Genomic DNA, 16,666 nt, shown 5'->3' with positions numbered 1-16,666 from the left:
GATGCTCTACTGTATTTTCTTTTAAGAAAACTCATTTGAAATGAACATACTAAATATATCAAATTAGCAATTTTTCATTTTATACAGATATTTTCTTATGAAACTCTTAATTTTTATTCTAGAAATTAAGTTAGGATATTCATCTATAGATAATAAAATCACTGAGTATAAACATTACAAAATTATATTTATTAACATCTGAAAATAAAAATTGAAAATTATTTTTATAGTTTCCTCAAAAATATGTTAAGAAATTTGATAATGCTATTAATTTTTCTTCAAAAAATCTGGAAATTTGTAAAATAAAAATGTTTAAAACATGGAAAAATAATGTTCTTAATTTAATAATCATTTCTAATAATAATTAGAAACTGAATTAAAACAGTTCAAAATATACATTACTTATAGACTACATCCAAGAATGATAGAAAAAATCAAAATGACTATGAAAGAAATTTTGGAAAAATACACTTCACAATATGAAAAAAATATATACTAAGTTAAAAGAAAATTCTTAAAATGATTTATATAAAATGAATGTTAGTCAATATTTTTATAATTTAATCATAACATAAAAATAATTAAAATCATTAGACTGTCATAAATGATTATTAAATGGCTAAGTTGTAGTTTGCCAAATATTTGGGGATAAAAATCCAGGACAAAAGGAGTTCTTTGCAAAAAATACTGAGACTCTTCAATTTCAAGACATGCAATAAAAGTGTATTTTTACTCTGCAAGTGACGATACATTTAACATGTGGAAAAAAGAAAAAGATGCTTCATTGTAAGAACAGTTTTGAGAATAAATTCCTCTTGTTGCTAGAGGTGTCTCTAGCAGCATGAGGACTGCTAACACAATACCATATCAATACTTTTCTTTGATACTGAGTACTTTTGGTCCAATACTGATACCAGTATCAGTTCTTTTCCCGAGATATTGAATCTGGTATCATTACATTTTCCACAGACATGTCAGAACTGTGTAGCCTACAAAGAAAGGTCAGGTCTAGGGATTGCAATCCAGTAGTGTTTTGAATCCAGCTGGATTTTTGCTGGATTGAAATCATTCCAGCTGGATCCAGCGCGGATCCAGCATGGATGTATTTTTGGTGCAATAGTATTATCTGTCTATCTATCTATCCTTATGTTTTTTAAATGAAATAAAACATTTTTAAAAAATACTTAAAAAGCTTTTATTATTTAGACTGGTCACTATAAATCAGTAAAACTTCTTACACATTTAGGTAGTAAACTTAACTTTGGTTCGGTTTAACACTTGAGATAGAGATAATTAACTTTAAATGTTTAGTTAGATTATAATTATATTGTAATCTTTAAGTTAAATAATAGCAAAGGTAATTCTACTGATTATATTATAATAATGTAAGGACGGATAATGAGTGGCTAAGTGGCTATCAGTCTTACCAGTTTTCTTATATAGGCTCTACATATTAGTCTGTAGTTATTTATAAGTATATAAAACTATGTACTGGAAGTAAAATAAGTTAAATAAACTACACCTTTATCAATCCAGCAAAATTTAATAAAATAATAACGTTTTCAATCGTTTTTAACGATCTTCCTCGGTTACAAAAAAAGTAGAACATTAAATATAGAACATAAAATGTGTTCGGAATAAATATAAAAATTAACGGAAAACGTCCAAACAGACAAAATATAGATAAATAAACAAAATAAATAGCGGAAAAAGTATATACAGGGTGTTTTCTTTAAACTGACGGTACTCAGAAACATCTGTAGAGCAATCTAACAGCCGGACTGTCGCCAAATTTGGGAGAGTGACTAAGGACGACATGGAAAAGAGATTCCGCGAAGAAAAAAGTAATACCTAAATTCGCCGGTAGAGGAGGATTTGGCGCTGTTGTAGAGAAAAAGTTACCAGCACTTCACTGAAGAAAGGGTCATCAGTCGCTTTTTTCCACTTGCATGGCCGCCTCGCTCCCCGGATCTAACCCCATGTTACTTTTTCCTGTGGGGTTACTTAAAGTCCAAGGTCTATCCTGGTAGTGTCCCAAACTTGATGACTTTGAAGGACAACGTTTCTCGAATCGTGATGAACATTCCTGCGAACATGTTACGTTCAGCCATAGAGAACACGGTGTTCAGGATGCAATACCTTTTCCAGCAGGATGGTGATCACATTGAAAAAGAGAGAAGGTTATTTGCTGAGTAATTAAACTTTCGTTATTACACTGAAACCTCTGTCTGATTATTCATTCATGTGTTTGTTAATTGCAGCTGAATTTTATGCAGATTCTTAGCTGTTTCGCTACAACAGCGCCAAATCCACCCCTACCGGCAAATTTGGGTACTACTTTTTTCTTCACGGAATCTCTTTCCCATGTCATCCTTAGTCACTCTCCCAAATTTGGCGACAGTCTGGCTGTTAGATTGCTCTACAGATGTCTCTGAGTACCGTCAGTTTAAAAAAAACACCCTGTACAGTAATACCTCGACTTATGCGAACCCAGAGTTACGCGATTTTCAAATCTCGACGATTCGTCTTTTGTTTGAGCGCCACGCAACCCTTGATTACTCACTCCCCCCAAACTATTGTTCAGCTTACAGGTTCGGACGTGTCGCGCGGAATCGACGCATAGCTACAATTTATTTTGTCTTATTTATTTCTGTGTTATATCTACAGAGACTTGAGACTCTACTGTGTCATCCAAACGAAGTAGAACTGATTCTTCTGCATCAAACAAGAAAAGAAAAACTCCATCTTTAATAATGTTAACTTTACATTCCAAAGACTTCGATACAAAAATGAAAATTTGTAAATTGGCAAAACTTGATCCTTTAGACCCAGTTCAATCAGATGATCGAATAACGGTTGGAAACTTGACAGAAGGCCTCAGTTTAATTAAAAAGAGGTTACAAATTTTAGAAAATATAGACTCCAACAAAGAGCGCATTTCTTCTACAAAACGAAAAATAAAAAAAAATTATTAGCATGCTACGAGGAAATTTTGCGGGAGAAAAAATCTTTGAGCCGTCAGACAAATTTGTTAGATTTTAGGAAGCCTTCTATAACAAAATAACTTCGACTTACGATTTTAATAATATAATTTGTTATACATATGTATTATCTAAAATTTTATTAAACATTTTTTTCTAAGTTGTTGTTTTCTTTAGTCTCCGGCCCCAATTAAAAATAATTAGTATGTATTTATATGCAAAGTTATACCCCGACTTACGCGAATTCAACTTACACGGTTATCGCTCGGTTCCACCTATCGCGTAAGTTCGGGGTATTACTGTATATAAGATATAACAACAAAACCAGCATTGTCCGTTAATAACATTAATTAATGTTAAAGGATCTCCACATGGTAGACAATGAGTCCACATCTCTATGGTTCATACAACCAGTTGTCATGTGCGCCTTGCAGATTTCCAATCTCTCAAGATGTTTGACCGTTTGCCTATTCGTCGTCGTTTTTATAATTGCTGCTTGATCCCATTGGACGTTAACATCCTTGTGTCTTGCGTATGATACCAGCGCAGTGTTCTTACTGATTGCATATTTGTGCTCTTGAGCCTTTGTTTTAAACTGCGCATCGTTGCACCCACATAAACAAGCTTGGAATTGAAACGTTGGTTGTGTAAAGGCACCGAATATATACCCGTTGTTGAATTCCGATCCTCTTTCTTTTTATCGTTTCTTAAAAGTTTGAAAACAGTGGGATTACGTCGGTATACAATACGAAAATTATCAGACCTGGCAGTACATCTATGTATCTTGTTTAAAAAAATGGGATGTAATTAAGCACTATTCTTTTTATATTTATTCCAAACACATTTTATGTTCTATAGTTAATGTTGTATTTTTTTGTAACTGAGGAAGATCGTTAAAAGCGATTGAATACGTTATTATTTTATTAAATTTTGCTGGATTGATTAAGGTATAGTTGATTTATAAGTAATTTAATTATTAGTGTTAGTAAAGTAGTAAGTAATTAGTAGCAGTCTAGTAGTTAGCAAAGCGGCAACGTGACAACGTAGACTTTTGCGCAATTATTTAGAAAGCTAATTGAGTATTTGCGGATCTGCAGCGCTGGATCCAGCACCAAGTGCTGGATCCAGCAGGCCGAAAAATGCGCTGGATCCAGCTGGATTGCTGGATGAGGGATCCAGCAATTGCAATCCCTAGTCGGGTCGTCTGAAGATTTTATTCTGGAACATTTTAAAGAAATAAATGGTGATCAACCAAGTTTTTTGGAAGTGACAACATCTTTTTATTTAATAAAAAAATGTAAGATCTAATCAAAATTGGATTGTGCAGCCAAATCCAAAACCGAATTTGGATTTTAAAGTCAGTTTTGGTTTTTTACAGCCAAATCTTACACTATTTTTGGTTAAGTTAAACTGATTTAAATATTAACGATCAAAAATCAATAAATTTATTGCATCAAATTTTATTTTCAGAATCTATATACAGTATGCTTAGAGTTCAGATTACTATTTATAAATAACTCACCAATTATTTGAAAAACTTAAAAATATATTAATATCTCAAATGAATCAATATAGTATTATAACATTGAAAACAGTTTTAATAATTTGTTAATAATAACAAACTAGAATGAAGCATGTTATTTATATTAAAATTAAAGGTTTCAATTACACAAAACATTTCAAAATCAAGCCACATACTGAATAGCAACAACCTGCAAGATTTCCAGTTTCGATACCCAATGTCAACATCTAAAACTACTTATGATACTGGTATTAGAAGTCCCTACCTGTTGCTAGATGGCACTCAGAAAAAATCCATAACAATCCCAGAAAACTGACACCTGGCAACTTAGTAAGTTGCCACATTGTTTCAGCCAAAAGATTCCCTTTATTAAAATCTCTTAAAATCAAGATATAAAAATTGCAATGGTGCACAAAAATTTTTTCAATAATTTTACTTTTGTTTTAATTAATTACAAATAATATTCACTATAAAATAGATTCCTCTGATTAAATCAGAATAGTGCTAAATATTTTATGTTTCAGACCAATCTTTATCATACAATTTTAATTTAGAATTAAATATCTTATTAAGAAAATTTATTAATCTAAGAATAAATTATTTTGTATCTTCAGAGGCTGGATTTGTTGATAAATGAGAAACTAATTTATTTGAGAGAAAGTGAAATATTGAGTAATGAATTCCAAAAGTTTAACTTATATAATGTCTTGAAGCATTTAGAAAATGTAAACTTTTGGAATTTGTTACTCAAAGCCTCAGTTTCTCTCATATAAATTAGTTCCTCATTCATCATCACATTCATTTTTAAAAGATTAAAATAGTTTAATTGAAATGTTTTTCAAATATAGCATGATAAAATTTAGCTAGAAAGATATATCTCATCTTTTTAGGCAACAAGAAATAGAAATGTAGTTTAACCACTGTTAGATAATTAACAACCTTATTTTGTCTTTCTGATAAATGATAATGCATTTTTTGAAATATTACTTTAATTTAAAATGCTTCCTTAACAATTAGGAAATACTTTTTTCTTAAGCATATATCCCTATAAAACTATAAAGGTTTTTGATTATTATTTACAAATTTAAGGTTAGAAGCATTTTAATCCAAAACAGAAAAACTATATAAACCATTTTAGTTGAAATTAACTATTGATGATTTTCTTTTAGTCCTTATATTACAATTTTGGATATATGAGCACTAAGGTTTGGCTCTAAGGAGAACTTATCCCACACTATTGACATTTGTCAAAATAATCAAACAATAATAAATGAATAATTTTATTACAAATAAGATATGCATTTCAAACAGTCTATTTGTCCCTTATCAGCCATGCTTGTTACAATTTAGTGGGTTTACAGGACTTTAAATGATACATTCTATCTGTTGCCAAAACATGGATATCTTCATTATTGGTTTTTACAGATGTTTTTATTTACAGTGCAAACAGTAATAGTATGGTGACCAACCATCCTCCTTTTGTAAGTTCTGTCCTCCCTGGAAAAGTATCCTTCTACATGTCCTCCTTTTTGATATTTGAAGACTAATCTGTAAATCTCCATATTTGATTGATGCCGAGCCGATCCGTTGCACGTAATGTGATGTGCTATGTTTGTATTTGACTTGATGGTTCATCAAGGCTCAGTACAATGCAGCAAAACGCGATTACAAAACGCATGTGCTCTGCACAGGAGACCTTGAGAGAGTGCGCTGCATGCAAGTAGCTTTGTTTACTTCTTACCAAAACACAACATGGCATATACGCATGCAGTAGAGATTATTATAGTGTATTATTGTTGCAATGAATAAAATGTTTCTTTTATTTACAATATTTTTTCCTTCAATTTCCTTCCTTTTTTTCCTTCCTTGTGTGTCTTCCTTTTCATTGTTAAAAAGTTGAAAAAAGAAGTCACCTTAGTAACAGAGATTACACATGTTGTTTAATGAATTAATTGTGAAGTAAATAAAGTTTTTGCAGTTTGTCAGCTTGTATCAACTATGTTTACTATTACTAATGCAATGTTACTATAGGATCCTACATAAGTTTTCAACAGAATCAAACCACAGGGCCCATATACCCAAAATCAAATTATCTAGTTATAAAATTACATATAAACAATGATTATAAAAATTCTTGTTATTCTTACATTCTTAATCTTTCATTATTTATTACGATACTTTTAAATAAATATTAAAATAAATAATGAACCAAAATGGTATTAAAAATCATAAAGTAATATTTATTCATATTTTTTGTTAAATAGGTCTCATTTTTACTTCTTTCATAAACACTGTGGAGTGTATTCAGAAAACACTTTATTATACAGCATCCTTAATTCAATATTCTCTTACATTTGCCAAAACACATTTTAAGTACTGTACATTTTCCTCCTTATCAGTTGACATGAAAAAATAAATTCATTAATGGCAATTATGTTTTCATTGCCAATTGGAGTCTGATAGTTTTTTTTTTGTAGAGATTTTAAATAATATAAAGTTTTATAACAATATGAATATTCCTGGCCACTGTTTTCTTTTATAATTATGTCATTATAGGTTTATAACTTAAGGTTTATCACTTTACAGATTTGTTTGAGCTGGATGAGTTTAGTAAATATAAATACTGTGGTAAAATGATAAATTTATTTTTTAGTGTCAAGGATGAAGAACAAAATGTGCTTGAAACATATTTTGGCAAATATAAGAGAATATAAAATAAAGGATGTTGTTTAATCATATATTTACTGAATACATTCTGTAGTATTTACAAAAGAAACAAAAGATATGAAACATAGTTCAAATCAACCAACAGTCATTTATAATAATGTATTTACAGAAATACATTATTATAAATTTTGAACAAAAATTTTTCCTTTTTATCCATTTTCAATTAATTACCTTATTAGCTTTTTTTTTTTATCTTTGTGGTTTTAGGCCCTTTACCGCTCAGAGAGCACAAAAAGACCAAGCCTTATTAGCTTATTAAAAAAAAAAGCTTAATTTATTAATCATCAAACTAGAATCAGTTATTCTTTAAAAAATTTTATGGATTAAAATGACACATGTTCAATTAGATAACATTATATTTAACCATATTTTATGTTTAAGTAACTTTAATTTGTTAATTGTTTTTACAATTTCATAACAAAAAAAAAAAACTGTCATTGGTGATAGTCATACAATCAATATTTTAATGCTTTTCATTTCTGAAAAAATCTTAAAAAGTGTAAAGAAATCAACATACTGTCTAAATAATAACCATTAACGAATTAATATGAATTTTTACTTTGTGAAAATTCATAAATTTCAGTTTAACTTATTGACTTATTTAACTTAGTGTATTAATTTTTATATTCTCACAGAATCAATTAAACATTAAAAAAAATTAGAATAATGGTTTGTTATGGCTGATATAAGTTGTTATCTGTTTAATATATTATACATTATACAACATTACAGAAGTTTAAATTTTATTTTTGATAAAACTATTTTTTCATTTAGGGATTATTTTATTCAAATAAATATGCATCAGGCATGTAATATGAACATAAAAAAAGGATAACAGTATCTTAAATTTCTTTCATAAGTAATAATAAAAAATAATCCAGTATCTGAGAATCATAGCAGATAAAAACACAAGATAAAACTAAGACTTACTAAATTTTAAAAAAATAATCAAGAATTTTCCCTTTTGCAATCAACAAAACAAATCAAAGATATATATGTGATATGATAATAAATATAAACAATAAAATTAATTTCTTTCTTTATTGATATCATATAATAATAAATAAAATATTAATTAAGAATAAAATTAATTATATCAATAGATCATTAACATATTAATATCAATAAAACAAGTTAAATATAAAAAATTTAAATTAAATACATATTCCTGTTTGTTTTTAAATAATTCAAGTAAATATGTATTGAATTAAATACTTAGCATATTCTATCACTATGTTACACTTAATTCTTTTTGATTATAAATGCAAAAAAATTAATAAAATTATGTTACTTTTAACTTTTAAATATACAGTAGGTCTATATAAATCAAATAAAATTATCTGAAACATTTTCATAATAATTGCAAATAAGCAAACTTTGACTATTAATAAATTTACATTAATATTTTATTGTATATAACCAAATACATATTAATTTCATTTGTAAATACAGAATTTTTGCATATTTCTGAACTCTCAACTGTTCTTTTTGTGCACAACATTAGCTTTTGGATGCTATTGTTTTGCATTTGTCCACTTTTTTCACAGCTGCTTCCAGTTATCAATCTTTAAGTGTTGTTTTGTTTTAAACTTCGTTTTAATAATAAATTTTTTTTCAATTTTTGAGGAATTTAGTTTTCTTTAAAAAAAAAAACCATAATATCTTTTTCCACATATGTTGGATGATTTCTTTCCAATGTCTTTAAAGTTTAAAACCTGCAAAAATTTCACTAAATATTGTACAAAATAATAAATGCTCACCATTTTAATTTCTTAATTTTTGATTAAATAATTCATGTCATTTGTTCTTTTATCATAACATTACTAAAACATAATTTTGAAAGTTTTTATATTTAGATTCTGTTCATTTCAAACTATTTTGTAAAAATGTTATGTACTTGTTAAGTGTTAAGTATCTTTAAAAAAATTTTTTTTGTAGTTTTTATTGAGTTGTATTTTTATGTCTGTTATTCAGGGAGTAGTAATTCTATGTTGCCACAATTTTATCTTTGTAAAATTAAATAAATAAACATATTTTATAGTGATACGGATTTTATGCAAATTTTGGATTTTACAAAAGAGCAATTGGACTCAGTTATGCAAGAAGCTACTAATCCTCAAATATACAAAATTGGGGTTGAAGTTGTATACAAATTCAATATTGTTTAATCTTGATTTTACAGAAACAATCAAACTGCACAGCTACTATTAAAGTATTTAAAAAGCTCAGCAACAAACCCACAGTTTATATTTTGTTTGAAAATGAAAAACTTTTAAATGCAATTTACTCAGTTTAAGTACATTGAAAGTTGATAGCTTTTTACATAACTGGGTCCAATTGGAATGTTTGAAATGCATTTTTGAGGTTCCTTTTAAACATATATATCAAATATTTACATTATTATGTACAAAAGTATGTGTTAAAATGGATATTGGGAGAGTTTAGATTATCTGGACAGTTTTGGAATCCATCCCTATCTTGCAACTGTTATATTTTGTCACTTATATTGCATGTACAGTACATAAAAGATATGTAAGTGGAATACTTGATCAATTAAAGCATTGAAGACTTTTTAGTTACAGAATTTTACAGAACAGTTTTATGTTAAAGAATTATGTATGTTTAGGGACAGGAAATGCTAGTTGTCAAAATACTTTCAATCAAATATTTACATAAATTCTTTCACATATACTTTGTTCTATATAGAACTGATATTATGAAACTATTATGCTACTGTACCTAATTTATAGAGCAAAGTATAATCTAGTAATTTACTGAACACAGTAATATAATACACAGTATCATAAAGACTTCTGGATATTGAGAACACTTATTAATTATTTCATTATAATTTTTCTATTGTAAAGAAATTTTAAATGACTACACAATTCTTGCAAAAAATTTGTGAAATCCAAGTTAGTGGATTTACTATAACTGAATTTATGCTTCTCTTAGCAGAATTATATAAGATATACTTTTTAACAGCTAAAATTAAACAAAGCTGCTTCTTTAGTGCCTGAAACAAACTATGGGGCAGTTTAAATCTTAACAATATGGTGGCTGAAAGTAGTATCAATATATTGTTGTGTTTAACATTATAAATATATACAAATCCAATGGTAATAAACAGATGTTAGGTATGTCTTTAAAAAAAATCACTTTAAATCATATATTATCAAGTTCAGAAGAAATAAAACATTTTATCAAAGGAGAAGCCATACCAATAGCAAACAATTTAATTTTGTGTGGACTGATAACAAAAAAGTAAAAGGTCAGAGTTGAAGGTTTGTTTGCAGACTTGTAAAGATTGTTCTCATGATCTTTAGTGTAATAACTCATTTCACAAAAAATATTATAGAAAAATTTATCAGTAAAAATAAGGAAGCATGATAGTACATAAAATTTGGTATCATAACTATCAATAATCCTAAATGCTGCTTGTTAAGAAAACCAAAACATCTCATCTCAGGAACATATTCAACTCTAATTGAGCCATTTTCAGCATGAAATATAACTAAGTACACCAATAAAAACCTTGATAAGCCCAATAAATAATTTAATGTAAATTCTAAAACATTTTTGATCTTACACAAGATCAAAAATGTTTGTCAAATTTAGATTAAAATTATTTTAAAAAATCCAAAGTTCAAGAAAATTGCTCATTGCAGGATTTTTGTCCCTCAGTCGTACTTAGTTATAGTTATTGATCCAGTTAATGTGACGAAGTTAATTTCACTCAACATGAAATATGTTATGAGTGCTAAGAATAGTATATAGAACATAAATTTAAAATAAAAGGAACAAACACATTTAAATTTAAAATACAACATAGAACAGACAAATATAAAATCATTAATAATGAGAGTAAAAATATAAATATATGTATAAAATAAAATGCAAAACTGAAATAAAATTTTTTGGTATGCTCCTTTGAAAAATTTTTTGAAATAAATGCTCTTATACTCTTAACAAGCAGTGTTAAGAGTATAAGGTGCATTTATTTTGGTTGCTAATGTATTAGAATTTATTTATTTGAATATTATATTCTAATTCTTAAAATGGAAATTTTTAAATCTCTTAAATTTTTGAATTTCTTTTAAAAGTATTTAATGAATATAATGTTTAATGTAATGCTATGGTAAATGTTTTAATAAATTTATATAGTAAAAATAACAAATTTTGTTAAGTGTTGTTATTATTTAACAACAAATCATATTGAAACATCATCTCTATACAAAAGAATTAGTCAGAAAAAGTTGCCAAAAAAGTCTGTTATTAAACTCAATACTGCTATACCAATCTTAAAATAACTAGCCTACGACTTCACGCAACTTTGTTGTATTGCGATAGAACTGAAGCAGAGCCAGAAGCAAAGAAGTGATCCCTGCACTTGTTAGACACAGAAGAGGCAATTCTTGTACCCAATAGTTGCAGACAGGTGAACTTTGCTCTTGCTGCCACAAAAGAGGCTATCCTCATACTGAGGCCACAGGAGAGACAATCCAAGAACAAAGCAATCGATAGAGATTGCTTTGTCCTTGTGTTTTGTTTGTTTTTCGTGCCTATTTTCCATTAGGCACACACAATACTGTTTTTATTTTTGACCTCTAGGCCTAAATTCTGTTAGGTGCACTCGTCACATCCCCCAGCATGGGCATTCTCACTATAATACTTATGTATATCAAAAACAAAGTCATGGATTTTATTTATAACAGAGCAAGGAAAATAAAAATAGGAGAGGGAAAGTATGGCAATCAATCAAAAAATGACTCCCCCCAAGATTTTTACATTTTTGGACTTAGGAGACTTTGAAACCTCGAGAAATGCAAAAACATTCAGAGTTTTTTCTCTATGTATGGATGTTAATGTATTTGTGTGTGGCACAATTTTCTTTACCTTCTTTGAAGCTTAATAACTCCTGTGCTTTCGAAAATTTCTGAAATTTCGCAGGAAGGTTTTGTATTAGATTCATGTTATTAAATTTTGGTGGTTTAAGGTCGACGGGGTGGGGAGATAAAGGGAGGTCGTGTGTCATAACTCAAGTAGGGTTGGACTTAATGACGATTTTACTCGTTAATAGCATTCGCAATTTTTATAAAACCCATCCCTACCCTAAAATTAAGCTTTTTGCCATATTATAATAATTAAAATTGTAAACAGGTTTTTAAATGAAATATCCTAACAGATAGCGCCACCAGAATTTTAAATGTTGCCAGGAAAGTTTAGAGATTCGTTGCTGGATTTTTAAAATTTAAATGGACCCACATTACATTTCTGGATCTTTCATCTCAATTAATGAAAAATGGCAAAGTTTTATCAAAGTACTGCTCTACTCTCTACTGACACCGGGATGTATAACTACAACTCCAAAACGAACCTGTTACCGGTGTTCCTTGTGAACTAGCCTATCTTAAAAAGGTCGCAACAGACCACGGATACCCTTCCCTTATACAACGTATAACCAGACAACACCAAGGAAACGCATCCACTGGACAAGCAAATGGTAGCGCTAACAAAAAAGACTTAGCAAGGCTTCCTATCACATACAACCCGCACGTTAGAGGAGTATATGGAGAAATAGCCAAAAAACAGCAGATGCAGATAGTGTATCGAAGAGGCCCCACAATAGCTGAAATCCTAAAAAATTGCAAAGACCCTCCAGATCCCAACAGAATGTACGGAGTGTACTCTATCCCTCTAATGGACAACAGATGGCAAAGAGAACTCGTTTACATTGGTTCCACTAAGCGCTCGTTAAAGACCAGATTAAAAGAACACCAAGCCGCCCTAGAGCACCGGAAACTCAACACGGCGCTAAGTATATACGCATCCAATCAAGATATCAAGGCAGAACTAGATAAGGCAAAGATCATTGTAACGACGCCCCACCCGGAACATATAAAGTGGTTAGAAGCTATCGCTATATATAAAATGAGCTTTAATAATATCTGCATCAACCAAAAAGAAGAGATCAACATTTCATCAGCCTGGCAAGTCCTTTTAGACGCGCATAGATGATAACCAACACCCGGACACTACAGCGCATGTCAGCCACGACGGAATTAGACGAAGCGGTTCGGTTTGAAACCTTCTATTCTATTTTTTCAAATCTTCCATCTTCACCTGAAGAAGAACTGTTATAAGTTTTCGAAAACGTTAGTGAGACGATTTTCGCAAGTAACACCGGTAACAGGTTTGTTTTGGAGTTGTAGTTTTATCAAAATCAATCCATTAAATTTTGACAACAAACTTGATTCTATAAGCTCATACGAGACATGCTGGCGACCATGAAACATCGCACGACAAAGTCGCGTGATTTGTACAATATCACTTTGTCGCACACAATCGTGAAACGACCTTACATCTCAAAAACAAAGTTATGGACCCCATTTTTATTGCAGTTTTGGATTCCACATCGCAATTAATTGAAAATGGCAACGTTTAATCAAAATCTATCGAACGGATTTTGAGAACGAACACAATTCTGTAAACATCATAGAAGCTTTGCTAATGCTCCGCTTCAATAAATTTTTCAGAAAATTCCAACGAATTTGTCGTCTTTGAATTCAAGATTAAACTTTCAATTAAACAAAAACAAAAGCTGCTTTATTTGATGCTCTATTACCTTTGAGTCCCTTTTTGAATATAAATATTTAATCTATTGAATAAAGATAGAAATTAAATGACAATAAATGATTTCAAACACCCTATTATACCTATTAACCCAAACTATTATAAAGTGATATTTAAATATTTTACCATTGTATTCATGCAATACTTTTTAAAATATGTTTTATCTGGCAATGTATGATCAGTCATATGATAATGCAAAGAGCAAACAAGTATTTTTGGTGATTTCCGAAATTTAAAAACATGCAACCTACTGTTGCCATAACGTTGAATCTTTTTGATAATGATGCAATAAAATACACATAATTTGTTTGCTTTTGCATTGAGGTACAGTACACTGCAATAACAATTATTTATTTATTTTTAATTCTTCCAAAATTCATGTCAAACTAACAAGAAAAGCAAACAAAACAAGATAATTGCAGATAATAGTAATTATTTGATGGCTCCAATATAATCAGTAGTTTTCTAATATAGCCTGTGCTGGATCCAATAGGTGCGAGGCCCAATTTAAATTTTTTTTTTCAAGGCCCCCAAAGCCTTAAACAACAAAATTAATTAACAGTTAATTTACATATTGAAATACAGATTTTAAATATTTATTTAAAACAAAATCCAAAATCCAATTATAAAAATCAAAAGTCATGAACTACAAGGTAGATAAATTTCTACACTAAAAAACCTGTACCAAATATAAAAACAACAAACTAACCTATTTAAATTTTGATGTGCTGCAGGCCCCTTCAAGCGTGGGGCCCAATTGGCACATATTACTCCAATCGCCTCAAATCCAGCTCTGAATATAGCACCAGAGTATAGCTCATTCATTTACAATTATAAATAGATAAATTTTGGAAGATTATTCCACTGTTCTACTAATACATAACTTGTAGTCATATCGTCTAGCTTTTATTTGTTAAAGTATTTTCAATCTGAAGCATTTCATATTCTTATAAAATATTTTTAAGGCTTTTTTTATCCCTCAGTAACTATTTCTGCTTAAATTATTGAAATGATGTTAATATTTTATACAAATTAAATAAATTCCATCTCTTAAAATGCATTTTATAAGAATATGGAAAATTGCAAATTGTAAACATTTTAATGAATAAAAAGTGACGATTACAAGTCAGGCATTAGTAAATAATAGTGGAATATTCTTCCTAAATTTTTTTAAAATGAAGAAATATATATATGTATATATGGTTTAGTGTTAAATAATAATTAAGTAAATATAAATTAAAATTCTGAAATGAAATTAATTCTTAATCCATAAATAATCTAATCAAATATAATTTCATAAGCTTTTAACTTTTTATAATATTTTGTTTCATATTGGTTATATCTATATATATAATCAAGACGAGTTGATAATAATAATAATAATAATAATAATCAGTGCAGAGCCCAAATGGTAAGGAGTTGTAAGTTGAAATTTGGTACACAGTTAGGGTACATCACGAGGATGCACACTAAGAAGGGATTTTTCAAAATTCCTCCCACGGGGGAGAGGGACAGGATTAAGTCTTAACACTTCCATCAACAATGGAAGTGTTAAGTGACAATGGAATTGTTAAGAGAAAGCGACGTGCAAGACGCAGATGCAGTTTTTTTCGTTTTTGCAGAAATCAAACATATTTTTAGATTCATCTAAAAATTCTCTAATTAATCTGGAAACAGGGGGACCCAATTCTTGCATTCTGTGAAAACGAGTAAGGTAATAATCTTAATCTTTGGTATTGTTACTTTTGCCCAAGCAATGCCGGGCCCACCCGCTAGTTATATTAATATTTTTAAGTCACTTTTAATAATTATTCAGAGTAAACATTTCGGTGAAAATTGTTTTAAAACGTACTTCAGATTTATCAGCAGAAAATGGATTTAAAGGGTAAGCAAGGGGAAGCTGCATCCTTCTGAGGGTTTTTCCAGAGTAAAGCGGAGTATCTAGGTATGTGGCTGTCTATAAATAGCGAGGTTGCGGCCGACGTTTTCAACGCGAAAACATGTACGTTGGACGTTCAGCGCCGCCATCCTGTAAGCCTAGAAGTTTGACAATGGTGTTGAAACATCAGTGGAATCATGCTTGACTTTCCAAACGCCATTGTCAAACTTCTAGGCTTACAGGATGGAGGCACTGAACACATTTTCGTGTTGAAAACTTCGCCACAATCTCGCTAATTACGTCCGCATTTTTCTTGAAATTTTTACTCTCCTCTCCCCATTGTCCCAGTTTGTCCAAGTTTTCGTAACCCACTCTCGACAAAACTCAATCCCATCAAAACCTTTATCATTTTATGAATAATAAAATGCCTAAACTATAAAATTGAATGAAATACAACAGACATCCATTGAAGTTCAACTCCTCCCCTCTTGTCCGACTTGTCATAACCCCCTCTCCAGTGTGGACGTCACTTATGGTCAGCCTCTAGTGAAAAAAAGTTTTATTAGGCATATTGTTTCCATTCTGCACCCTGGCTAAAGTTTTCTAGATCCATTATTCACATTTTTCATGAACTATAGAGGGCACTGCATTTTTACAAAATGGCTACTTTATTTGTAACTACGAGGGTAATCCCAAAAGTAAGGTCTCCTTTTTTCAAAAATACAAAGGAACGTTTATTTTCAATAACGTTCATATCAGTTTAAAGCTTGAACATTTATCTATTTTTCTACATAATCGCCATTTCGGTCCATGCATTTTTGTAGGCGCTATGGCAATTTTTGTATGCCCATGTTACACCAGCTCGCTGCCACGTCACGGGACCTATCTTGCGCACACCTTTCGATATTGCAACTTTTCCGTTAA

The 16,666-nt window shown here is 29.8% G+C and overlaps 1 protein-coding gene across 2 annotated transcripts in view; it reads right to left on the bottom strand.

Annotated features, from left to right (window-relative positions):
* Eip93F (Ecdysone-induced protein 93F) overlaps positions 1 to 16,666 on the bottom strand; it is a 136,269-nt gene that overhangs the window by 81,249 nt on the left and 38,354 nt on the right. The window lies entirely within an intron of this gene.

This window comes from Centruroides vittatus, unplaced genomic scaffold, assembly GCF_030686945.1.
Source record: "Centruroides vittatus isolate TY-2023 unplaced genomic scaffold, ASM3068694v2 contig_876, whole genome shotgun sequence".
Taxonomy (NCBI): Eukaryota; Metazoa; Arthropoda; class Arachnida; order Scorpiones; family Buthidae; genus Centruroides; species Centruroides vittatus.
The sequence above is the reverse complement of the archived record's forward strand: the minus strand, read 5'-3'. Positions and strand labels throughout refer to the sequence as shown.